The sequence below is a fragment of the Palaemon carinicauda genome, chromosome 43 (assembly GCF_036898095.1).
Source record: "Palaemon carinicauda isolate YSFRI2023 chromosome 43, ASM3689809v2, whole genome shotgun sequence".
NCBI lineage: Eukaryota > Metazoa > Arthropoda > Malacostraca > Decapoda > Palaemonidae > Palaemon > Palaemon carinicauda.
The window spans coordinates 47,541,660-47,566,546 of NC_090767.1; the positions used below are offsets into that span (position 1 = coordinate 47,541,660).

Consider the following 24,887-nt stretch of genomic DNA (forward strand, 5'->3'; position numbering starts at 1 on the left):
CTGCAACAGGCGTTGGAGGAGATGATGATGATAACAACTCATTCATCACCCTCACCTTCTGGCCAAAGGAAAACACGGGTTAAAATTCATGTTGTCAGAGGAGTCAGCACGACCATGGCATTCTTTGAGAACGACAGACCACGTTTACGGCCCATCATCTGCGGTAATTAACCAATAGGGCCCTAGACGTCTTTGCGCTGGGACCTGTAGTAGCTACACGGTTGGTGGTATAGCTGCCCAGGCTCCTCTCACAGGACCATGAGCATCGGATTGGGGGCGGAGGTTACGTGGTACACTTGGATGAAAGGGAAGGTTGACTGGTCCTTTCCTTTCCTTTCATCCTCTCCTCTCTTTGGGCACAGCATTGGAAACCCTGTCAGCTGGAATCGATTCTCTTGAAGGTAAACCCCACTTAGCCTGCAGCTGTTCTATTACATAGACTAGAAGTGTCATTTCACACACTCCTTACAAGGGGGAGTATGTTGTAACCAGGCAAACCCATTGATATATATATATGCCTCAACGTTAATACACACAGATTTTTCGCTCCGCAGCCTGTATTGCATCTGTGCACGAGGTGTAAAGAACCTTAACTCTGCACTGCTCATAAGGTCCTGTGTTTTGGTAACCCAGGATAAGTAGCCATCCAGTTTCAATATGGTCTTCCTCTCACCTAAAGAGGAATCTCCTACGTAAAGGGCGAAAGTTTGAGATGATTTGCATTTTTCCTATCTAAACGAACCCGAGTCCTTTACTTGTACTCTCCCACCATCACCTACCTACTATAAGTCCCGGCTGCAATCAGAGTGAGTTCTCAGTGAGCAAGCAGAACCTGCTTACAGCTGGGTAACTATTATAAAAGTATAATTGTCGTATACTCGAGCTTCGTTGATAATCCATCCTATGTAAAGAACTCAAGTTTCTATTGGAAGGAAAACTACAAATTATTTTCAAATTCGTCATATATTAATTAATATGCACAATATGTACATTATGAAGATGAATACTTTATATGTGTAGTTTAGATCAAATCAAAACCGGGTCAGCCTCGAGTGATTTAAGAATTCTAACGCTGTGGTCTCATTAAATTGTTTTATTATTATTGAATCATTACTGTATTGTGTTTTACCTATAGTCAAGTTATTTCTAATCTAAATTTTGTCAAAATGTTTCTAAAGGACAGTACGTATATGAGCTTGGAAGTGGGTAGCACCAACAGTACATACTTGCAGCCAATGTTTTGGTGTTGAACAGGCTGACATAAATCCCTTTTTATAGTTTATGAAAGTTCTATTTTAATATTGTTTTGTTCCGTAACCGAAATACAAACCACGCTATTTACATAGGGGTTTACTTTCGGCGTAGCTGGAATGACGAGCCATTAGATTTTAACGAAAGTTAAACTACCCCCGTGCTAGTTAGCACGGGGGTAGGGGAGGGGTAGCTAGCTACCCCTCCCCCCCACACACTGGTGAGCTGCCTCACTTCACTTTTGGCTCGGAGGATGAACAGACGTGTCTGTCTTGTCCTCGCATTGTTGACAGCCTTAATCTGTTTTTCTTTTTCTTACAGTTGTGTGTTTGAAGTTGGCGTCTACCTTTTCTTCCCATTATGCGGAAGTGCCCTGGACTCCCCGACCGCCCCTGTGGAACATTCATGTCGGCGGTCGATACAGACCCTCACACCCTTTGCCCGCAGTGTCGAGGTCAACAGTGTGAAAGAGATGATAATTGTAGTGAGTGCAGGGAGTGGTCTACCTCCCAGTGGGAGAGGTTTGCCCGGCGGCGTAAGAAGTCGTCTAAGAGAGACCATTCTCCCTCAGGGGCTGCCTAGAGGAAGGAAGGCTCCAAGGACTCTTCTTCCGTTGGCCGAAGCTCCCACTCGTTCGGTCTCGTGAGAGGCCGCCGAGTGGTAGCGTAGGCCATTCTTTTGTTTCCCAATCTCGGGGTTCGGGAGAGGGTGTTGCCTCCCATAGCGAGGCAGCTCCCCCTCCTCCTCCGGGGGAGGACATTGTTGATTTTGTTGATGACCAAACTGTTTCTAACAATGATCTTTTCCAGCTTTGGGCTTCCTTGGGGCATAAGGGCTCACCCTCCAAGGAAGCCCTGTTTGATCTGATCCAGTTGGGGGCAGCTGTCCAACATTCGCCGGTAATACCAGAGGTAGACCCTCTGGCTATTGTCGACGTTGTTGTGGCAGAGGCGTCCGACGGGTCGGGTCAAACCCCGGCTGCTGCTGTTGCGGATGTTGCTGAAGGCTCAGGTTCCCCCTCCGAACATCCTTCGAGGGGAAAGCTGGGCCTAACGGTCTCTCCTGCGGGTGTTCCTCCCCCTCGGGGGAGTGCACTGACAGAGACTCCTCTTTGGAGGACCGACGACGCTGATACCCTGCCTCGAGGTCGTCTTCGCCGTAAGGCTCGCCCCCCTCTTCGCTGTCGAGGCCTTCTTTCTCCTTACAAGGGAGTTAAGAGGCGCCTCTTCGGGTTTTCATCTTCGTCGTCCCCTGCAAAAGATTCTTCTCGTCGGGAGCAGACCGTGGCAGTGACATCACTGGACCTCTCCGCAGATTGTTCGCGATCTCCTGCGCCTGCCAGATCGCCCTTGATCATTCAAGCACCGGTCCCTTCGAGGCAAAAGGGCTTATCCCACAATGTGGGTAAGTCCCTTCTGTGTGTCAGGTTTCACCTGTGCGCCCTACAGTAGCGTGCAAGCGCCAGCGCTCTCCTGATCGCCAGCGCCCTCCTGCTGATGAGTCACCTGACTCTTCTCGCCAGCGCTCTCCTGCTCGCCAGCGCTCTCCTGCTCACCAGCGCTCTCCTGCTCGCCAGCGCTCTCCTGCTCGCCAGCGTTCACCTGCTCGCCAGCGCTCTCCTGCGGATGAGTCAACAGACGCTTCTTGCCAGCGCTCGCCTGCGCGCAAGCGCTCTTCTGTCTCTGCTGAGCGTCAACAGTCTCCTGAGCGGCGTCAATCTCCTGCTCGTCAGCCCACTACTGCACGCCCAGTTCCTGATGCGCACCAACGTTCGCCCACGCGCCCATGACCTTCGGATCTGGGCGCAGGCAAGGACATTGATCCTTTGCCTCGCCAGCGTTCCCCTGTGCGTCGACCACCGCCTGTGCACCACCGTGCGCTTTCTCCTGTGCGCACTTCTAAAGTGCATGCGCGGCCGCGCACCCACGAGTCAACTCCTGAGCCCGCCCACGAGCGTTCGCCCTTGAGCACATCAGCGGCCCTGCGCCCCAGTTGGCAACTTCTCTCCGCGCTACTGCGCGCCATCCTACGCGCCCCCGCGATCCTTCGCCTGTGCGCAAACGGTCGCCAACGCGCTCACGCGTCTGATCGCCACAGGTCACCGACTCGCCCACGCGCTAACTCGCCTGTGCGCAGTCGGTCGCCTACTCGCCCCACGCGTCATAGTTCGCCATCGCTCGCCAACGTGCCATCGCTCGCCAGTGCGTCATCGCTCGCCAACGCGCTTATACTCGCCTATGCTCTACCGATTGCCTATGCGCCATCGCTCTCCTGATTGCCAGCGATCGCCCGGGCCCTCGCACGCACCCTCACCTGTGCATCCACGCACATCTTCGCCTGCCCGCCCACGCGTCCACGCGCCAACTCGCCCGCGCACCTGCTCGCCAACAGTTGCCCGTGCGCGACCCAGCGGTTTTGCCAGCGCGACCCCCGACGCGATTCCTTCCGGGTTTCGAAGCTCGCCCAACCTTGCGAGTTGCCGGGGACGCGTGCTTCCAGATCAGCCTCGCGATCGCCATCTCGTAAGCGCCGAGCACGCGTCCAGTAGCAGGAAGACTCATCGGAGAGGTCCAGGCAACATTCTTCTTCCCTTTCTTCATTTCAGGCAGGCCCAGTAATATCCACTCCTAAGGATCAGCCGATCCCCTTCCCTCCAGCGGGAATCGCTGACACTGCGTCAGTCAGCCGCCAGCCTTGGTTTAATTCCCTGATGAAAGCGGTGGTGCAGGCTATGAAGCCGGCTCTCGCTGATCCGGGACTCAAACTAAAGACAGACTCACCCCCGCTGAAGAGAAAGAGAGGAGTGAACTTCGTGGTGACTTCTCCCAGGGAGAAGTTGGCTCCTAAGAGGTCCGACAGGAAGGCTCCATCCCCTTCGCAGTCGTTTTCTCCTCCTGTGGACGAAGCTTTTCCGTCCTCAGGAGAGTCCACCAAGGTGAGGGCCTCTCCCACGGCACCAAAGGTTAGGAACCCCACCTCGAGGAAGAGAAACGTCTCGCGTGGAAGGTACCTTCCAGACCTCTTTGCTGGAGTCCTGTATCCTGCCCAGGAGGGAACCCAAGGACTCAAAGACGATTCCTAAGTCGTCTTCACGGATCCGACCAGAGCCAATCAGACCCTGGGAGAACGTCCACGTGTCTCCCAAAGAAAAGCCTTTGGGGACAGGAGACTTAGCTGCCAGTCCACAGGGAGGAGAGCTGCACGAGTCGGAGCATGCCTTCTGGCAGGTCTTGAATCTGATGAGGCAACTGAACAGGTTCAAGGACCTGGAGATCGCCCCTCGCGAAGGCAAGGATACGGTCCTAGACCAAGTCTATGGTACCCAGAAACCCCCAAGGGCCAGTGCAGCTTTGCCTTGGTCCCAGGGGGTGAAGAGTGCCAGAGATAAGGTCGAAGCCCAGCTCTCGGAACTCGCCTCCTACAGCTGTTCTTCTGCCGGGAACAAACTCCTCCCACCTCCTCGTTTACAGCAGAGGAGGTATTTTGAGATCATGGGGGAGTCCAGTATAGCTCTTCCCCTCCACCACTCGGTGGAAGAGCTCACCAGGATAACTCCTCTTGAGAAGCTCTCCTCCCAGCAGGTGACATTCTCGGCATCGGAGATCCTTAGCCAGGAGAAGGTCGCGAAGTGTGCCATGCAGACCACTTCGTGGCTGGACGTCTGGCTGGGTTCTCTGGGCATCCTATTGCGCTCCGAGGACTTGTCTAAGGAGAGCAATAGGAAGGCCCTGGAGATCTTCCTCCTCTCGGGCACTCGCTCCATCGAGTTCCTGGATCACCAGGTTAACAACCTGTGGGCCAACTCGATCTTAAAGCGACTTGATGCAGTGACCGAGAAGTTCCATCCGAAGGTCCCCGCCGTTGATGTCTGCAGGCTCAGACACTCCTCCATCCTTGGAGGAAGCTTGTTTGAGCCCAAGGATATAGAACGCACAGGTGAGAGGTGGAAGAAGTCGAATCATGATTCGCTCCTCCAAAGGGCCCTCACATCTCGGCCCTACAAGCCTCCAGCTCCACAACAGCATCAACAGCAGCCTTGCAGGACACCGAAGCAGGCTCCGGCAGCTAAGACGAAGGTGTCTAAGCCACAGCCCTTTCATGTCAAGGACAAGAGGGGCGGAAAGTTCTCCAGGGGAGGCAGAAATCCTAGAGGGAGTGGCCGTGGCCGTAAACGCTAGGATTGGCAGTCCCCCTACGTGTCCACCTGTGGGGGGATGCCTACAAAGTTGCGTGCACAGGTGGCAGCAACATGGGGCCGATTCCTGGACGATCTCTGTGATGGGCCAAGGATATCGCGTCCCATTCACAACATCTCAACCTCCCCTGACAGCGAATCCAGTGTCGTTGAGCTCCTATGCCATGGGATCGGCAAAGGGGCTAGCCCTTCGGGCAGAAGTCGAGACCATGCTCAAGAAGGATGCTGTCCAAGAGGTTGTCGACGGCTCCCCAGGCTTCTTCAGTCGACTCTTTCTTGTAAAGAAGGCGTCTGGAGGCTGGAGACCCGTCATCGATCTCTCAACTCTGAACAAGTTTGTCAAACAAACTTCGTTCAGCATGGAGACAGCGGACACGGTCAGACTTGCAGTGAGACCACAAGACTTCATGTGCACAGTGGATCTGAAGGACGCATACTTCCAGATCACAATCCATCCGTCTTCTAGGAAGTACTTGAGATTCAGCCTAGACAGCAAGACCTACCAGTTCAAGGTACTGTGCTTCGGTCTCTCCACAGCACCTCAGGTGTTCACCAGAGTGTTCACCCTGATTTCGTTGTGGGCGCACAGAAACGGCATCCGTCTCCTCCGATATCTGGACGACTGGCTGATCCTGGCAGACTCAAAGTCGACCCTTCTTCAACACCGAGACAGGCTTCTGGGATTTTGCCAAGATCTGGGGATCATGGTAAATCTCGAGAAGTCCTCTCTGCAGCCGACAGGATAGCAAGGCTGTGGAGGGTTGCAGAGCCCTTCCTCAGGCGGGAAGAGCTTCCAGCCCAATCATGGTTACGTCTTTTAGGTCACCTAGCCTCCCTGGCCCGTCTGGTCCCGAACGGCCGTCTCAGGATGAGATCCCTGCAATGACAGCTCAAGTCCCGGTGGAATCAGGGCACCGATTCCCCGGACTCTCTGGTCCCTATGGGATCCACGAAACAGGCAGACCTGCGGTGGTGGCTGATGGACGAAAACCTACGAAAGGGAGTGGATCTTCTCGTCCTTCCCCCGGATTTGACACTGTTCTCGGACGCGTCAAAAGAAGGGTGGGGGGCCCACATTCTGAACCCGAGGGTCTCAGGCCTTTGGTCAGAATCAGAAAAGTACCTACACATCAACCTGCTAGAGATGAAGGCCGTGTATCTGGCCCTTCAACAGTTCCAACGGACTCTGGCGGGCCACTCCGTGGTGGTGATGAGCGACAACACCACGGTAGTGGCTTATATCAACAAATAGGGAGGTACCTTTTCACAACAGCTATCCCATCTTGCAGTAGAGATTCTGAGGTGGTCCGAAGTCCACTCGATAACACTATCAGCTCGCTTCATTCCTGGCAACCCTCTTAATGAGAGAATGCCTTGATGAAGTCATTGAGCTTCAGCACAGCATTCTATTCCCGTGCTGAAACTTGGTGACGGGCAAGAGGGCTCTCGAACTTGGGGAAATTGCTCCCCCAGTTCGAATCTAAATTTCTCTCTTTCTTATCTTTTTCTTCCTCTTTATATTGCTTCAACCTTCTCGTAATATTATAAACAGAATGAGATGTAACATTTACTGGGATTTTCTTTGTTTTCTCCTCTTCCTTTGGGGCACAGTAGTCAGCCTGTTGTTTGCTGGACCGGATGATAGATGCAGCTAGGCCATATGATTGGGGAGGATGGGAAGATGTATGCAACCCATGTTCTCTTATGGACACATTCAGACAACGTATAAATCCACACGGATGTAAATTCTTCCCTGATCCTCTGCCAGTCCTTGGTAGTGGCTTATTCCAACACCTTCCTCATCTTCATGTCAAAGTCGTTGGGACATTTACACGCAGGAGCCATCAGTTCCGCTCCTCCACAAGACCAAAGTGCTTTGGCATTTCCCGGGAAAGTAAACCGTCCGGTTTAATCAGAGGGAATTCCTCCCTCCTAAGGATAATAAGTCTCCTATTGAAGAACGGTGGTTTGTATAGTTAGGGAAAATAGAATTACTTTCAAAACCTGGGGATTTTATTTAAGGTAGATTTTTTGAGACAGTTGGAATCAATATGATAGACTGCCATCTCTTTGATGTTTTAGTTATGAGCAATAATGTCTTACACACTTTTTGTATACTGTATTCTTCAATGGTTAAGAAATGTAAAGCAAAAGTACCAACACTTAACATACTGCCACATATTTTGTACTTTTTAAAATGTATGATTTTATTAGGAAGAAGGAATGACTCTCTACAGTCTTAGCAAAGATGTGGGGTTCCTTTTTGGGGTTTATAGTGTCTAAGAGGTTTGGCAACTCTTTGGAATACAGTAATGAATAAAGAAGTGTGAGGTTTGATGGTGATGAATGAGAAGAGGCAATTTTAATAATAAAGTACTGTAGTCTCATTTCTGGTGTCATAGGTTGATGAAAATGTCAATACTTTACGCAACATTTGGCGTTTCAGATGGAGGGAAGCTGTCTCTGGGAAATGACACGGCATCATTGGAAACCACGTCTGGACTGTGCCAAGATGACACCGGCATCCTCTATCAGACCCACGATGCGCTGGAGCTTCCGGTGCGCGACGGCGAAGAGCCAGCGCCGAAAGCGAAGAGACAAAAGACCGAAAGAAGCAAAGTAAACGGTAACTCTGATTACCAGTCCGGTGTGATCAGCGAGACAGAATGCCAGAGACTCCTGAGGGACTACTTTCAACTGGACCTCTGTGTGGAGGAGATGTACGCCCTCTGGTCGAAGGCCGACACCAACTTTGCGGCCGTGTGTCCCAGCTTCCCGGGCGTGCGTATGCTAAACCAGGGACCCGTCGAGAATGTCTTCTTTTTCATATGCTCGTCTAACAGTAATATAAAAAGGTGATTATTCCTGTTACTTGTTGAAGGTAATGGTATCTTTAAATATGTAATTGTTCCGTAACAGAAATACAAACCACGCTATTTACATAGGGTTTACTTTCGTCGTAGCTGAAATGATGAGCCATTAGATTTTTAACGAGGGTTAACTACCACCGCGCTAGTTAGCTAGGGGGTAGGGGAAGGGGTAGCTTGCTACCCCTCCCCCCCACACACCGGTGAATTGTCTCTCTTCACTTTTGGCTCGGACGATGAGCAGACGTGTCTGTCTTTCGTCCTCGCTTTTGACAGCCTTAATCTGTTTTTTCTTTTTCTTCAGCTTTGTGTGTTTGGAAGTTGGCCTCTACCTTCATCGCAATTATGCGCAAGTGCCCTGGACTCCCCGGCCGCCCCTGTGGAACATTCATGTCGGCGGTCGAGACGGATCCTCACACCCTTTGCCGGCAGTGTTGAGGTCAACAGTGTGATAGAGACTTAACTTGTAGTGAGTGCAGGGAGTGGTCTACCTCCCAGTGGGAGAGGTTTGCCCGGCGGCGTAAGAAGAAGTCCAAGAGAGACCTTTCTCCTTCAAGGGCTGCCTTGAAGAAGGAAGGCTCTAAGGACTCTTTTTCCGCCGCCCGAACCTCCTCCGAAGCTCCCACTCGGTCGGTCTCTCGTGAGAGGCCGTCGAGTGGTAGCGTAGGCCATTGTTCTGTTTCCCGACCTCGGGGTGCGGGAGAGGGCGTTGCCTCCCATAGCGAGGCAGCTCCCCCTCCTCCTCCGGGGGAGGATATTGAATCTCATTACGATGATGACCATGCTGTGTCTAATGATGATCTCTTTCAGCTTTGGGTTTCCTTGGGGCTTAAGGGCTTGCCCTCCAAGGAAGCCCGGTTTGACCTGATCCAGTAGGGGGCAGCTGTCAAGCAATCGCCGGTAATAGCAGAGGTAGACCCTCTGTCTATTGTCGACGTTGTTGTGGCAGAGGCTTCCGACGGGTCTGGTCAAACCTCAGCTGCTGCTGCGGACGTTGCTGAAGGCTCAGCCTCCCCCTCCGAACATCCTTCGAGGGGAAAGTTGAATCCCACGGTCTCTCCTGCGGGTGCGTCTCCTCCTCGGGGGAGCGCATTGACAGAGACTTCTCTTTGGAGGACCGACGATGTGGATGCCCTGCCTCGAGGTCGCCTTCGCCGTAAGGCTCGTCCTCTTCGCCGTAGGGGCCTTCCTTCTCCCTACAAGGGAGTTAGGAGGCACCTCTTCGGGTCTTCTTCACCGACGCCTTCCCCTGCAGAGGATTCTTCTCGTCGGGAGCAGACCATCGCAGCCACGTCCTTTGACCTCTCCGCAGATTGCTCACGATCTCCTACGCCTGCCAGACCTTCCAGTCCTTCCGGCCTGCCATCACCCCTGGATGCAGATGCACAGCAGGCGCCTTCTCATCCCGTCATCCAACAGGCACTGGTTCCTTCGGGGCAAAGGGACGTATCCCACGGTGTGGGTAAATCCCTTGCGCGTCAGGATTCCCCTGCGCGCAGTAGCGCCCATGCGCTCTCCAGAGCTGCAGCCTTCAGACACGCCTCGCCAGCGTGCTCCTGCTCGTCAGCGCTCTCCTGCTCGCCAGCACTCTCCTGCTAGCCGTCAGCGCCCTTCTGTTCCTGATGCGCGCCATCACTCTCCTGAGCGCCCACGATCTCCTGGTCGTCAGCGCGCACCTGCGCATCTTGTTCCTGATGCGCGCCAACGCACACCCACGCGCCCTAGATCTTCGGATCTGGACGCAGGCAAGGATCTGTGCGCCCATATTCGCCTGCGCAACAGCCCCCGCGCACTTCAAGAGTTCCTGCGCACTCGCGCGTCCACGGGTCTTCTTCTGAGCCCGACCGCGAGCGTTCGACCTTGCGCACTTCCTCGCCATCTGATCCTGCGCCCCAGCTGACTTCGCATTGACACCCTCCTGCACGCTAACGATCTCCTGCGCGCCCGCGCGATCCTTCGCCTGTGCGCAAGCGCTCGCTAGCGCGCCCATGCCTTGGATCGTCACAGGTCTCTGACCCGCACACGCGCTAAATCACCTGCGCGCACTGCGCGCCATCGTTCGCCAACATGCCATCACGCGCCATTGCTCTCCAACGCGCCATCGCTCGCCCACGCGCCATCGATCTCCTGTGCACCATCGTTCTCCTGACCGGCAGCGATCTCCTCTACCCTCGCGCGCTCATTCACCTGGGCACCAACACACCCCCTCACCAGCGCGCCCGCGCTCCTGCAGTCGCCCACGCGCGACCCTCTGAATGCTCCATCGCGTGAGCGCCAGCGCGAACCCCATTCTTGCCGGGATCCGCAGCGCGTGCTTCCGACAGGGACGCGTACTTCCAGATCGCCATCAGGATCGCCACTCACCCAGGACCAGGAAGATTCACCGGAGAGGTCCAGGCAACATTCTTCCCTTTCTTCATTTCAGGCAGGCCCCGTTGCATCCACTCCGAAGGATCAGGAGATCCCCTTCCCTCCAGCGGGGATTACTGACACTGCGTCGGTCACCCGTCAGTCTTGGTTTGGTCACCTGATGAAACCGGTGGTGCAGGCTGTGAAGCTGGCCCTCGCTGATCTGGGACTTAAACCAAAGACAGACTCACCCCCGCTGAAGAGAAAGAGAGGAGTAGACTTCGTGGTTCCAGGGAGAAGTTGGCTCCCAAGAGGTCCGACAGGAAGGCTCCATCCCCTTCGCAGTCGTTTTCATCGTCTCCTGTGGACGAAGCTTTTCCGTCCTCAGCAGAGTCCAGCGGGGTGAGGGCCTCTCCCACGGCACCAATGGGAGGAACCCCACCTCGAGGAAGAGAAACGTCTCGCGTGGAAGGTACCTTCCAGACCTCTTTGCTGGAGTCCTGTATCCCTCCTAGGAGGGAACCCAAGGATTCAAAGACGATTCCTAGGTATTCTTCACAGATCCGACCAGAGCCAACCAGACCCAGGGAGAACGTCCACGTGTCTCCCCAAGAAGAGCCTTTGGGGACAGGAGACTTAGCTGCCAGTCCACAGGGAGGAGAGCAGCACGAGTCGGAGCATGCCTTCTGGCAGGTCTTGAATCTGATGAGGCAACTCAACAGGTTCAAGGACCTGGAGATCGCCCCTCGCGAAGGCAAGGATACGGTCCTAGACCAAGTCTATGGTACCCAAAAACCCCCAAGGGCCAGTGCAGCTTTGCCTTGGTCCCAGGGGGTGAAGAGTGCCAGAGATAAGGTCGAAGCCCAGCTCTTGGAACTCGCCTCCTCCAGCCGTTCTTCTTCCGGGAACAAACTCCTCCCACCTCCTCGTTTACAGCAGAGGAGGTATTTTGAGATCATGGGGGAGTCCAGTATAGCTCTTCCCCTCCACCACTCGGTGGAAGAGCTCACAAGGGGAACTCCTCTTGAGAAGCTCTCCTCCCGGCAGGTGACATTCTCGGCATCGGAGATCCTAAGCCAGGAGAAGGTCGCGAAGTGTGTCATGCAGGCCACTTCGTGGCTGGATGTCTGGCTGGGGTCTCTGGGCATCCTCTTGCGCTCCGAGGACTTGTCTAAGGAGAGCAATAGGAAGGCCCTGGAGATCTTCCTCCTCTCGGGCACTCGCTCCATCGAGTTCCTGGATCACTAGGTTACCAACCTGTGGGCCAACTCGATCTTAAAGCGACTTGATGCAGTGACCGAGAAGTTCCATCCGAAGGTCCCCGCCGTGGATGTCTGCAGGCTCAGACACTCCTCCATTCTTGGAGGAAGCTTGTTAGAGCCCAAGGATATAGAACGCACAGGTGAGAGGTGGAGGAAGTCGAATCATGATTCGCTCCTCCAAAGGGCCCTCACATCTCGGCCCTACAAGCCTCCAGCTCCACAACAGTATCAACAGCAGCCTTGCAGGACACCGAAGCAGGCTCCGGCAGCTAAGACGAAGGTGTCTAAGCCACAGCCCTTTCCTGTCAAGGACAAGAGGGGCGGAAAGTCCTCCAGGGGAGGCAGAAAACCTAGAGGGAGCGGCCGTGGCCGTAAACGCTAGGATTGCCAGTCCCCCTGCGTGTCCACCTGTGGGGGGATGCCTACAAAGTTGCGTGCACAGGTGGCAGCAACATGGGGCCGATTCCTGGACGATCTCTGTGATGGGCCAAGGATATCACATCCCATTCACAACATCTCAACCTCCCCTGACAGCGAATCCAGTGTCGTTGAGATCCTATGCCATGGGATCGGCAAAGGGGCTAGCCCTTCGGGCAGAAGTCGAGACCATGCTCAAGAAGGATGCTGTCCAAGAGGTTGTCGACGGCTCCCCAGGCTTCTTCAGTCGACTCTTTCTTGTAAAGAAGGCGTCTGGAGGCTGGAGACCCGTCATCGATCTCTCAACTCTGAACAAGTTTGTCAAACAAACTTCGTTCAGCATGGAGACAGTGGACACGGTCAGACTTGCAGTGAGACCACAAGACTTCATGTGCACAGTGGATCTGAAGGACGCATACTTCCAGACTCGAAGTCGACCCTTCTTCGACACCGAGACAGGCTTCTGGGACTTTGCCAAGATCTGGGGATCATGGTAAATCTCGAGAAGTCCTCTCTGCAGCCGACCCAACGACTGGTATATCTAGGCATGTTATTAGACACCAATCTCCACAAAGCCTTTCAATCAGACGACAGAATAGCAAGGCTGAGGAGGGTTGCAGAGCCCTTCCTCAGGCTGGAAGAGCTTCCTGCCCAATCATGGTTACGTCTTTTAGGTCACCTAGCCTCCCTGGCCCGTCTGGTCCCGAACGGCCGCCTCAGGATAAGATCTCTGCAGTGGCAGTTAAAGTCCCGGTGGAATGAAGGCTCCGATTCTCCGGACTTTCTGGTCCTATGGGATCCACGAAACAGGCGGACCTGTGGTGGTGGCTGATGGACGAAAACCTACGAAAGGGAGTGGATCTTCTCGTCCTTCCCCCGGATTTGACACTGTTCTCGGACGCGTCAAAAGAAGGGTGGGGGGCCCACATTCTGAACCCGAGGGTCTCAGGCCTTTGGTCAGAATCAGAAAAGTACCTACACATCAACCTGCTTGAGATGAAGGCTGTGTATCTGGCCCTTCAACAGTTCCAACGGACCCTGGCGGGCCACTCCGTGGCGGTGATGAGCGACAACACCACTGTAGTGGCTTATATCAACAAATAGGGAGGTACCTTTTCACAACAACTATCCCATCTTGCAGTAGAGATTCTGAGGTGGTCCGAAGTCCACTCGATAACACTATCAGCTCGCTTCATTCCTGGCAACCCTCTTAATGAGAGAATGCCTTGATGAAGCCATTGAGCTTCAGCACAGCATTCTATTCCCGTGCTGAAACTTGGTGACGGGCAAGAGGGCTCTCGAACTTGGGGAAATTGCTCCCCCAGTTCGAATCTAAATTTCTCTCTTTCTTATCTTTTTCTTCCTCTTTATATTGCTTCAACCTTCTCGTAATATTATAAACAGAATGAGATGTAACATTTACTGGGATTTTCTTTGTTTTCTCCTCTTCCTTTGGGGCACAGTAGTCAGCCTGTTGTTTGTTGGACCGGATGATAGATGCAGCTAGGCCTTATGATTGGTGAGGATGGGAAGATGTATGCAACCCATGGTCTCTTATGACCACACATTCAGACAACGTACAATCCACACAGATGTAGTTTCTTCCCTGATCGTCTGTCAGTCCCTGGTAGTGGCTTATCCCATCACCTTCCTCATCTTCACGTCCAAATCGTTGGGAGGTTGATAGGCAGGAGCCGTCACTTCCGCTCCTCCACAGGACCAAAGTGCTTTGGCATTCCCCGGGAAAGTAAACCGTCTGGTTTAATCAGAGGGAATTCCTCCCTCCTAAGGATAATAAGTCTCCTATTGAAGAACGGTGGTTTGTATAGTTAGGGAAAATAGAATTACTTTTAAAACCTGGGGATTTTATTTAAGGTAGATTCTTTGAGACAGTTGGAATCAATATGATAGACTGCGATCTCTTTGATGTTTTGATTATGAGCAATAATGTCTTACACACTTTTTGTATATTCTTCAATGGTTAAGAAATGTAAAGCAAAAGTACCGACACTTAACATACTGCCACATATTTTGTACTTTTTAAAATGTATGATTTTATTAGGAAGAAGGAATGACTCTCTACAGTCTTAGCAAAGATGTGGGGTTCCTTTTTGGGGTTTATAGTGTCTAAGAGGTTTTGCAACTCTCTGAAATACAGTAATGAATAAAGAAGTGTAAGGTTTGATGGTGATGAATGAGAAGAGGCAATTTTAATAATACAGTACTGTAGTCTCATTTCTGGTGTCATAGGTTGATGAAAATGTCAATACTTTACGCAACATTTGGCGTTTCAGATGGAGGGAAGCTGTCTCTGGGAAATGACACGGCATCATTGGAAACCCCGTTTGGACTGTGCCAAGATGACACCGGCATCCTCTATCAGACCCACGATGCACCGGAGCTTCCGCTGCGCGACGGCGAAGAGACAAAAGACCGAAAGAAGCAAAGTTAACGGCAAACTGGATTACCAATCCGGTGTGATCAGCGAGACAGAATGCCAGAGACTCCTGAGGGACTACTTTCAACTGGACCTCTGTGTGGAGGAGATGTACGCCCTCTGGTCGAAGGCCGACACCAACTTTGCGGCCGTGTGTCCCAGCTTCCCGGGCGTGCGTATGCTAAACCAGGATCCCGTCGAGAATGTCTTCTTTTTCATATGCTCGTCTAACAGTAATATAAAAAGGTGATTATTCCTGTTACTTGTTGAAGGTAATGGTATCTTTAAATATGTAATTGTTCCGTAACCGAAATACAAACCACGCTATTTACATAGGGTTTACTTTCGTCGTAGCTGAAATGATGAGCCATTAGATTTTTAACGAGGGTTAACTACCACCGCGCTAGTTAGCTAGGGGGTAGGGGAAGGGGTAGCTTGCTACCCCTCCCCCCCCACACACCGGTGAATTGTCTCTCTTCACTTTTGGCTTGGACGATGAGCAGACGTGTCTGTCTTTCGTCCTCGCTTTTGACAGCCTTAATCTGTTTTTTCTTTTTCTTCAGCTTTGTGTGTTTGGAAGTTGGCCTCTACCTTCATCGCAATTATGCGCAAGTGCCCTGGACTCCCCGGCCGCCCCTGTGGAACATTCATGTCGGCGGTCAAGACGGATCCTCACACCCTTTGCCCGCAGTGTCGAGGTCAACAGTGTGATAGAGACTTAACTTGTAGTGAGTGCAGGGAGTGGTCTACCTCCCAGTGGGAGAGGTTTGCCCGGCGGCGTAAGAAGAAGTCCAAGAGAGACCTTTCTCCTTCAAGGGCTGCCTTGAAGAAGGAAGGCTCTAAGGACTCTTTTTCCGCCGCCCGAACCTCCTCCGAAGCTCCCACTCGGTCGGTCTCTCGTGAGAGGCCGTCGAGTGGTAGCGTAGGCCATTGTTCTGTTTCCCGACCTCGGGGTGCGGGAGAGGGCGTTGCCTCCCATAGCGAGGCAGCTCCCCCTCCTCCTCCGGGGGAGGATATTGAATCTCATTACAATGATGACCATGCTGTGTCTAATGATGATCTCTTTCAGCTTTGGGTTTCCTTGGGGCTTAAGGGCTTGCCCTCCAAGGAAGCCCGGTTTGACCTGATCCAGTAGGGGGCAGCTGTCAAGCAATCGCCGGTAATAGCAGAGGTAGACCCTCTGTCTATTGTCGACGTTGTTGTGGCAGAGGCTTCCGACGGGTCTGGTCAAACCTCAGCTGCTGCTGCGGACGTTGCTGAAGGCTCAGCCTCCCCCTCCGAACATCCTTCGAGGGGAAAGTTGAATCCCACGGTCTCTCCTGCGGGTGCGTCTCCTCCTCGGGGGAGCGCACTGACAGAGACTCCTCTTCGGAGGACCGACGATGTGGATGCCCTGCCTCGAGGTCGCCTTCGCCGTAAGGCTCGTCCTCTTCGCCGTAGGGGCCTTCCTTCTCCCTACAAGGGAGTTAGGAGGCGCCTCTTCGGGTCTTCTTCACCGACGCCTTCCCCTGCAGAGGATTCTTCTCGTCGGGAGCAGACCATCGCAGCCACGTCCTTGGACCTCTCCGCAGATTGCTCACGATCTCCTACGCCTGCCAGACCTTCCAGTCCTTCCGGCCTGCCATCACCCCTGGATGCAGATGCACAGCAGGCGCCTTCTCATCCCGTCATCCAACAGGCACTGGTTCCTTCGGGGCAAAGGGACGTATCCCACGGTGTGGGTAAATCCCTTGCGCGTCAGGATTCCCCTGCGCGCAGTAGCGCCCATGCGCTCTCCAGAGCTGCAGCCTTCAGACACGCCTCGCCAGCGTACTCCTGCTCGTCAGCGCTCTCCTGCTCGCCAGCACTCTCCTGCTAGCCGTCAGCGCCCTTCTGTTCCTGATGCGCGCCATCACTCTCCTGAGCGCCCACGATCTCATGGTCGTCAGCGCGCACTTGCGCATCTTGTTCCTGATGCGCGCCAACGCACACCCACGCGCCCTAGATCTTCGGATCTGGACGCAGGCAAGGATCTGTGCGCCCATATTCGCCTGCGCAACAGCCCCCGCGCACTTCAAGAGTTCCTGCGCACTCGCGCATCCACGGGTCTTCTTCTGAGCCCGACCGCGAGCGTTCGACCTTGCGCACTTCCTCGCCATCTGATCCTGCGCCCCAGCTGACTGCGCATTGACACCCTCCTGCACGCTAACGATCTCCTGCGCGCCCGCGTGATCCTTCACCTGTGCGCAAGCGCTCGCTAGCGCGGCCCATGCCTTGGATCGTCACAGGTCTCTGACCCGCACACGCGCTAAATCACCTGCGCGCACTGCGCGCCATCGTTCGCTAACATGCCATCACGCGCCATTGCTCTCCAATGCGCCATCGCTCGCCCACGCGCCATCGATCTCCTGTGCACCATCGTTCTCCTGACCGGCAGCGATCTCCTCTACCCTCGCGCGCTCATTCACCTGGGCACCAACACACCCCCTCACCAGCGCGCCCGCGCTCCTGCAGTCGCCCACGCGCGACCCTCTGAATGCTCCATCGCGTGAGCGCCAGCGCGAACCCCATTCTTGCCGGGATCCGCAGCGCGTGCTTCCGACAGGGACGCGTACTTCCAGATCGCCATCAGGATCGCCACTCACCCAGGACCAGGAAGATTCACCGGAGAGGTCCAGGCAACATTCTTCCCTTTCTTCATTTCAGGCAGGCCCCGTTGCATCCACTCCGAAGGATCAGGAGATCCCCTTCCCTCCAGCGGGGATTACTGACACTGCGTCGGTCACCCGTCAGTCTTGGTTTGGTCACCTGATGAAACCGGTGGTGCAGGCTGTGAAGCTGGCCCTCGCTGATCTGGGACTTAAACCAAAGACAGACTCACCCCCACTGAAGAGAAAGAGAGGAGTAGACTTCGTGGTTCCAGGGAGAAGTTGGCTCCCAAGAGGTCCGACAGGAAGGCTCCATCCCCTTCGCAGTCGTTTTCATCGTCTCCTGTGGACGAAGCTTTTCCGCCCTCAGCAGAGTCCAGCGGGGTGAGGGCCTCTCCCACGGCACCAATGGGAGGAACCCCACCTCGAGGAAGAGAAACGTCTCGCGTAGAAGGTACCTTCCAGACCTCTTTGCTGGAGTCCTGTATCCCTCCTAGGAGGGAACCCAAGGATTCAAAGACGATTCCTAGGTTTTCTTCACGGATCCGACCAGAGCCAACCAGACCCAGGGAGAACGTCCACGTGTCTCCCCAAGAAGAGCCTTTGGGGACAGGAGACTTAGCTGCCAGTCCACAGGGAGGAGAGCAGCACGAGTCGGAGCATGCCTTCTGGCAGGTCTTGAATCTGATGAGGCAACTCAACAGGTTCAAGGACCTGGAGATCGCCCCTCGCGAAGGCAAGGATACGGTCCTAGACCAAGTCTATGGTACCCAAAAACCCCCAAGGGCCAGTGCAGCTTTGCCTTGGTCCCAGGGGGTGAAGAGTGCCAGAGATAAGGTCGAAGCCCAGCTCTCGGAACTCGCCTCCTCCAGCCGTTCTTCTTCCGGGAACAAACTCCTCCCACCTCCTCGTTTACAGCAGAGGAGGTATTTTGAGATCATGGGGGAGTCCAGTATAGCTCTTCCCCTCCACCACTCGGTGGAAGAGCTCACAAGGGGAACTCCTCTTGAGAAGCTCTCCTCCCAGCAGGTGACATTCTCGGCATCGGAGATCCTAAGCCAGGAGAAGGTCGCGAAGTGTGTCATGCAGGCCACTTCGTGGCTGGATGTCTGGCTGGGGTCTCTGGGCATCCTCTTGCGCTCCGAGGACTTGTCTAAGGAGAGCAATAGGAAGGTCCTGGTGATCTTCCTCCTCTCGGGCACTCGCTCCATCGAGTTCCTGGATCACCAGGTTACCAACCTGTGGGCCAACTCGATCTTAAAGCGACTTGATGCAGTGACCGAGAAGTTCCATCCGAAAGTCCCCGCCGTGGATGTCTGCAGGCTCAGACACTCCTCCATTCTTGGAGGAAGCCTGTTTGAGCCCAAGGATATAGAATGCACAGGTGAGAGGTGGAGGAAGTCGAATCATGATTCGCTCCTCCAAAGGGCCCTCACATCTCGGCCCTACAAGCCTCCAGCTCCACAACAGTATCAACAGCAGCCTTGCAGGACACCGAAGCAGGCTCCGGCAGCTAAGACGAAGGTGTCTAAGCCACAGCCCTTTCCTGTCAAGGACAAGAGGGGCGGAAAGTCCTCCAGGGGAGGCAGAAAACCTAGAGGGAGCGGCCGTGGCCGTAAACGCTAGGATTGCCAGTCCCCCTGCGTGTCCACCTGTGGGGGGATGCCTACAAAGTTGCGTGCACAGGTGGCAGCAACATGGGGCCGATTCCTGGACGATCTCTGTGATGGGCCAAGGATATCGCATCCCATTCACAACATCTCAACCTCCCCTGACAGCGAATCCAGTGTCGTTGAGCTCCTATGCCATGGGATCGGCAAAGGGGCTAGCCGTTTGGGCAGAAGTCGAGACCATGCTCAAGAAGGATGCTGTCCAAGAGGTTGTCGACGGCTCCCCAGGCTTCTTCAGTCGACTCTTTCTTGTAAAGAAGGCGTCTGGAGGCTGGAGACCCGTCATCGATCTCTCAACTCTGAACAAGTTTGTCAAACAAACTTCGTTCAGCATGGAGACAGCGGACACGGTCAGACTTGCAGTGAGACCACAAGACTTCATGTGCACAGTGGATCTGAAGGACGCATACTTCCAGACTCGAAGTCGACCCTTCTTCGACACCGAGACAGGTTTCTGGGACTTTGCCAAGATCTGGGGATCATGGTAAATCTCGAGAAGTCCTCTCTGCAGCCGACCCAACGACTGGTATATCTAGGCATGTTATTAGACACCAATCTCCACAAAGCCTTTCAATCAGACGACAGGATAGCAAGGCTGAGGAGGGTTGCAGAGCCCTTCCTCAGGCTGGAAGAGCTTCCTCCCCAATCATGGTTACATCTTTTAGGTCACCTAGCCTCCCTGGCCCGTCTGGTCCCGAACGGCCGCCTCAGGATAAGATCTCTGCAGTGGCAGTTAAAGTCCCGGTGGAATGAAGGCTCCGATTCTCCGGACTTTCTGGTCCCTATGGGATCCACGAAACAGGCGGACCTGTGGTGGTGGCTGATGGACGAAAACCTACGAAAGGGAGTGGATCTTCTCGTCCTTCCCCCGGATTTGACACTGTTCTCGGACGCGTCAAAAGAAGGGTTGGGGGCCCACATTCTGAACCCGAGGGTCTCAGGCCTTTGGTCAGAATCAGAAAAGTACCTACACATCAACCTGCTTGAGATGAAGGCCGTGTATCTGGCCCTTCAACAGTTCCAACGGACCCTGGCGGGCCACTCCGTGGCGGTGATGAGCGACAACACCACGGTAGTGGCTTATATCAACAAATAGGGAGGTACCTTTTCACAACAGCTATCCCATCTTGCAGTAGAGATTCTGAGGTGGTCCGAAGTCCACTCGATAACACTATCAGCTCGCTTCATTCCTGGCAACCCTCTTAATGAGAGAATGCCTTGATGAAGTCATTGAGCTTCAGCACAGCATTCTATTCCCGTGCTGAAACTTGGTGACGGGCAAGAGGGCTCTCGAACTTGGGGAAATTGCTCCCCCAGTTCGAATCTAAATTTCTCTCTTTCTTATCTTTTTCTTCCTCTTTATATTGCTTCAACCTTCTCGTAATATTATAAACAGAATGAGATGTAACATTTACTAGGATTTTCTTTGTTTTCTCCTCTTCCTTTGGGGCACAGTAGTCAGCCTGTTGTTTGTTGGACTGGATGATAGATGCAGCTAGGCCTTATGATTGGTGAGGATGGGAAGATGTATGCAACCCATGGTCTCTTATGACCACACATTCAGACAACGTACAATCCACACAAATACAGTTTCTTCCCTGATCGTCTGTCAGTCCCTGGTAGTGGCTTATCCCATCACCTTCCTCATCTTCACGTCCAAATCGTTGGGAGGTTGATAGGCAGGAGCCGTCACTTCCGCTCCTCCACAGGACCAAAGTGCTTTGGCATTCCCCGGGAAAGTAAACCGTCTGGTTTAATCAGAGGGAATTCCTCCCTTCTAAGGATAATAAGTCTCCTATTGAAGAACGGTGGTTTGTATAGTTAGGGAAAATAGAATTACTTTTAAAACCTGGGGATTTTATTTAAGGTAGATTCTTTGAGACAGTTGGAATCAATATGATAGACTGCCATCTCTTTGATGTTTTGATTATGAGCAATAATGTCTTACACACTTTTTGTATATTCTTCAATGGTTAAGAAATGTAAAGCAAAAGTACCGACACTTAACATACTGCCACATATTTTGTACTTTTTAAAATGTATGATTTTATTAGGAAGAAGGAATGACTATATAGAGTGTTAGCAAAGATGTGGGGTTCCTTTTTGGGGTTTATAGTGTCTAAGAGGTTTGGTAACTCTTTGGAATACAGTAAGGAATGAATATGTGTAAGGTTTGATGGTGATGAATGAGAAGAGGCAGTTTTAATAATACAGTACTGTAGTCTCATTTCTGGTGTCATAAGTTGATGAAAATGTCAATACTTTACACAACATTTGGCGTTTCAGATGGGGGGAAGCTGTCTCTGGGAAATGACACGGCATCATTGGAAACCCCGTTTGGACTGTGCCAAGATGACACCGGCATCCTCTATCAGACCCACGATGCACCGGAGCTTCCGCTGCGCGACGGCGAAGAGCCAGCGCCGAAAGCGAAGAGACAAAAGACCGAAAGAAGCAAAGTTAACGGCAAACTGGATTACCAATCCGGTGTGATCAGCGAGACAGAATGCCAGAGACTCCTGAGGGACTACTTTCAACTGGACCTCTGTCTGGAGGAGATGTACGCCCTCTGGTCGAAGGCTGACACCAACTTTGCGGCCGTGTGTCCCAGCTTCCCGGGCGTGCGTATGCTAAACCAGGATCCCTTCGAGAATGTCTTCTTTTTCATATGCTCGTCCAACAGTAATATAAAAAGGTGATTATTCCTGTTACTTGTAGAAGGTAATGGTATCTTTAAATTAATAATTGTTCCGTAACCGAAATACAAACCAAGCTATTTACATAGGGTATTACTTTCGGCGTAGCTGAAAATGACGAGCCATTAGATTTTTAACGAGGGTTAACTACCACCTCGCTAGTTAGCTAGGGGGTAGGGGAAGGGGTAGCTTGCTACCCCTCCCCCCCACACATCGGTGAATTGTCTCACTTCACTTTTGGCTCGGACGATGAGCAGACGTGTCTGTCTTTCGTCCTCGCTTTTGACAGCCTTAATCTGTTTTTTCTTTTTCTTCAGCTTTGTGTGTTTGCAAGTTGGCCTCTACCTTCATCGCAATTATGCGCAAGTGCCCTGGACTCCCCGGCCGCCCCTGTGGAACATTCATGTCGGCGGTCGAGACGGATCCTCACACCCTTTGCCGGCAGTGTTGAGGTCAACAGTTTGATAGAGACTTAACTTGTAGTGAGTACAGGGAGTGGTCTACCTCCCAGTGGGAGAGGTTTGCCCGGCGGTGTAAGAAGAAGTCCAAGAGAGACCTTTCTCCTTCAAGGGCTGCCTTGAAGAAGGAAGGCTCTAAGGACTCTTTTTCCGCCGCCCGAACCTCCTCCGAAGCTCCCACTTGGTCGGTCTCTCGTGAGAGGCCGTCGAGTGGTAGCGTAGGCCATTGTTCTGTTTCCCGACCTCGGGGTGCGGGAGAGGGCGTTGCCTCCCATAGCGAGGCAGCTCCCCCTCCTCCTCCGGGGGAGGATATTGATTCTCATTACGATGATGACCGTGCTGTGTCTAATGATGATCTCTTTCAGCTTTGGGCTTCCTTGGGGCTTAAGGGCTTGCCCTCCAAGGAAGCCCTGTTTGACCTGATCCAGTTGGGGGCAGCTGTCAAGCAATCGCCGGTAATAGCAGAGGTAGACCCTCTGTCTATTGTCGACGTTGTTGTGGCAGAGGCTTCCGACGGGTCTGGTCAAACCTCTGCTGCTGCTGCTGCTGCTGTTGCGGATTTTGCTGAAGGCTCAGCCTCCCCCTCCCCCTCCGAACATCCTTCGAGGGGAAAGTTGAGTCCCACGGTCTCTCCTGCAGATGCGTCTCCTCCTCGGGGGAGCGCACTGACAGAGACTCCTCTTTGGAAGACTGACGATGTGGATGCCCTGCCTCGAGGTCGTCTTCGCCGTAAGGCTTGTCGTCCTCTTCGCCGTAGGGGCCTTCCTTCTCCCTACAAGGGAGTTAGGAGGCGCCTCTTCGGGTCTTCTTCACCGCCGCCTTCCCTTGCAGAGGATTCTTCTCGTCGGGAGCAGACTGTCGCAGCCACGTCCTTGGACCTCTCCGCAGATCTTCTCATCCCGTCATCCGATGGGCGCCGGTCCCTTCGGGGCAAAGGGACTTATCCCACGGTGTGGGTAAGTCCCTTGCGCGTCAGGGGTCCCCTGCGCGCTCAACTGCGCGCAGTAGCGCACAAGCGCTCTCCAGAGCTTCATTCTTTGGACTTGTCTCGCCAGCGCTCTCCTGCTAGCCGTCAGCGCCCTTCAGTTCCTGCTGCGCGCCATGCGCGCCATCATTCTCCTGAGCGCCCACGATCTCCTGCTCGTCAGTGCGCACCTGCACACCTTGTTCCTGATGCGCGCCCTGCGCACCTTGTTCCTGATGCGCGCCCTGCGCACCTTGTTCCTGATGCGCGCCCTGCGCACCTTGTTCCTGATGCGCGCCCTGCGCACCTTGTTCCTGATGCGTGCCCTGCGCACCTTGTTCCTGATGCGCGCCCTGCGCACCTTGTTCCTGATGCGCGCCCTGCGCACCTTGTTCCTGATGCGCGCCCTGCGCGCCAACACGCGCCTAAGATCTTCGGATCTGGACGCAGGCAAGGACTTCACTCCTTCGCCTCGCCCACGCGCACCTGTGCGCCCATCTTCGCCTTCGCATCAGTGCGCGCGCACTTCAGGAGTTCCTGCGCGCTCACGCCCACGAGACATCTTCTGAGCCTGACCGCGAGCGTCGCCCTTGCCCACTTCCTCGCCATCTGATCCTGCGCCCCAGCTGACTGCGCATCGACACCCTCCTGCGCGCCAACGATCTCCCTACGCCCCCGCGCGATCCTTCGCCTGTGCGCAAGCGCTCGCCAGCGTGCCCATGCCTCGGATCGTCACAGGTCTCCAACGCGCCCACGCGCTAAATCTCCTGTGCGCAGTCGGTCACCTGCGCGCCATCGTTCGCCAACGCGCCATCGCTCGCCAGCGTTCGCCAACTCGCCATCGCTCGCCAACTCGCCATCGCTCGCCAACTCGCCATCGCTCACCCACGCGCCATTGATCTCCAGTGCGCCGTTGATCTCCTGCGTACCATCGTTCTCCTGAACGACAGCGATCTCCTCTACCCTCGCGCGCACCTTCACCTCTACGCCAACGGCTCCCTCGTCAGCGCGCCCTTGCGCCCACTCGCCAGCACGCCCTCGCGCCCACTCGCCAGCGCGCCCACTCGCCAGCACGCCCTCGCGCCCACTCGCCAGCGCGCCCACTCGCCCGCGATCCAGCAGTCGCCCACGCGCGACCCTCCGAATGCTCCATCGCGCGACCCCCATTCTCGCTGGGATCCGCAGCGCGTGCTTCCTACGGGGACGCGTACTTCCATATCGCCATCAGGATCGCCACCGCGCAAGCGCAGGGCTCTCGTCCAGGACCAGGAACAGTCACCGGTGAGGTCCAGGCGACATTCTTCCCTTTCTTCATTTCAGGCAGGCCCCGTTGCGTCCACTTGAAAGGATCAGGAGATTCCCTTCCCTCCAGCAGGGATTACTGACACTGCGTCGGTCACCCGTCAGTCTTGCTTGGTCACCTGATGAAAGCGGTGGTGCAGGCTGTGAAGCTGGCCCTCGCTGATCTGGTACTTAAACCAAAGACAGACTCACCCCCGCTGAAGAGAAGGAGAGGAGTAGACTTCGTGGTGACTTCTTCCAGGGAGAAGTTGGCTCCCAAGAGGTCCGACAGGAAGGCTCCATCCCCTTCGCAGTCGTTTTCTCCGTCTCCTGTGGACGAAGGTTTTCCGTCCTCAGGAGAGTCCAGCGGGGTGAGGGCCTCTTCCACGGCACCAATGGGAGGAACCCCACCT

General features: G+C 54.1%; 1 protein-coding gene and 1 long non-coding RNA gene across 2 annotated transcripts in view; one reads left to right on the plus strand and one right to left on the minus strand.

The window, feature by feature from the left end:
- The window catches only part of LOC137633837 (carbohydrate sulfotransferase 9-like), a 246,562-nt gene that overhangs the window by 167,935 nt on the left and 53,740 nt on the right, over nucleotides 1-24,887 (minus strand). The window lies entirely within an intron of this gene.
- The window catches only part of LOC137633563 (uncharacterized), a 48,259-nt gene that overhangs the window by 2,407 nt on the left and 20,965 nt on the right, over nucleotides 1-24,887 (plus strand). The window contains exons 2-4 of the long non-coding RNA XR_011042273.1: nucleotides 7,893-8,301; nucleotides 14,636-15,024; nucleotides 21,362-21,770. This is a non-coding gene — a long non-coding RNA (uncharacterized lncRNA). The remainder of the gene's footprint in view (nucleotides 1-7,892; nucleotides 8,302-14,635; nucleotides 15,025-21,361; nucleotides 21,771-24,887) is intronic.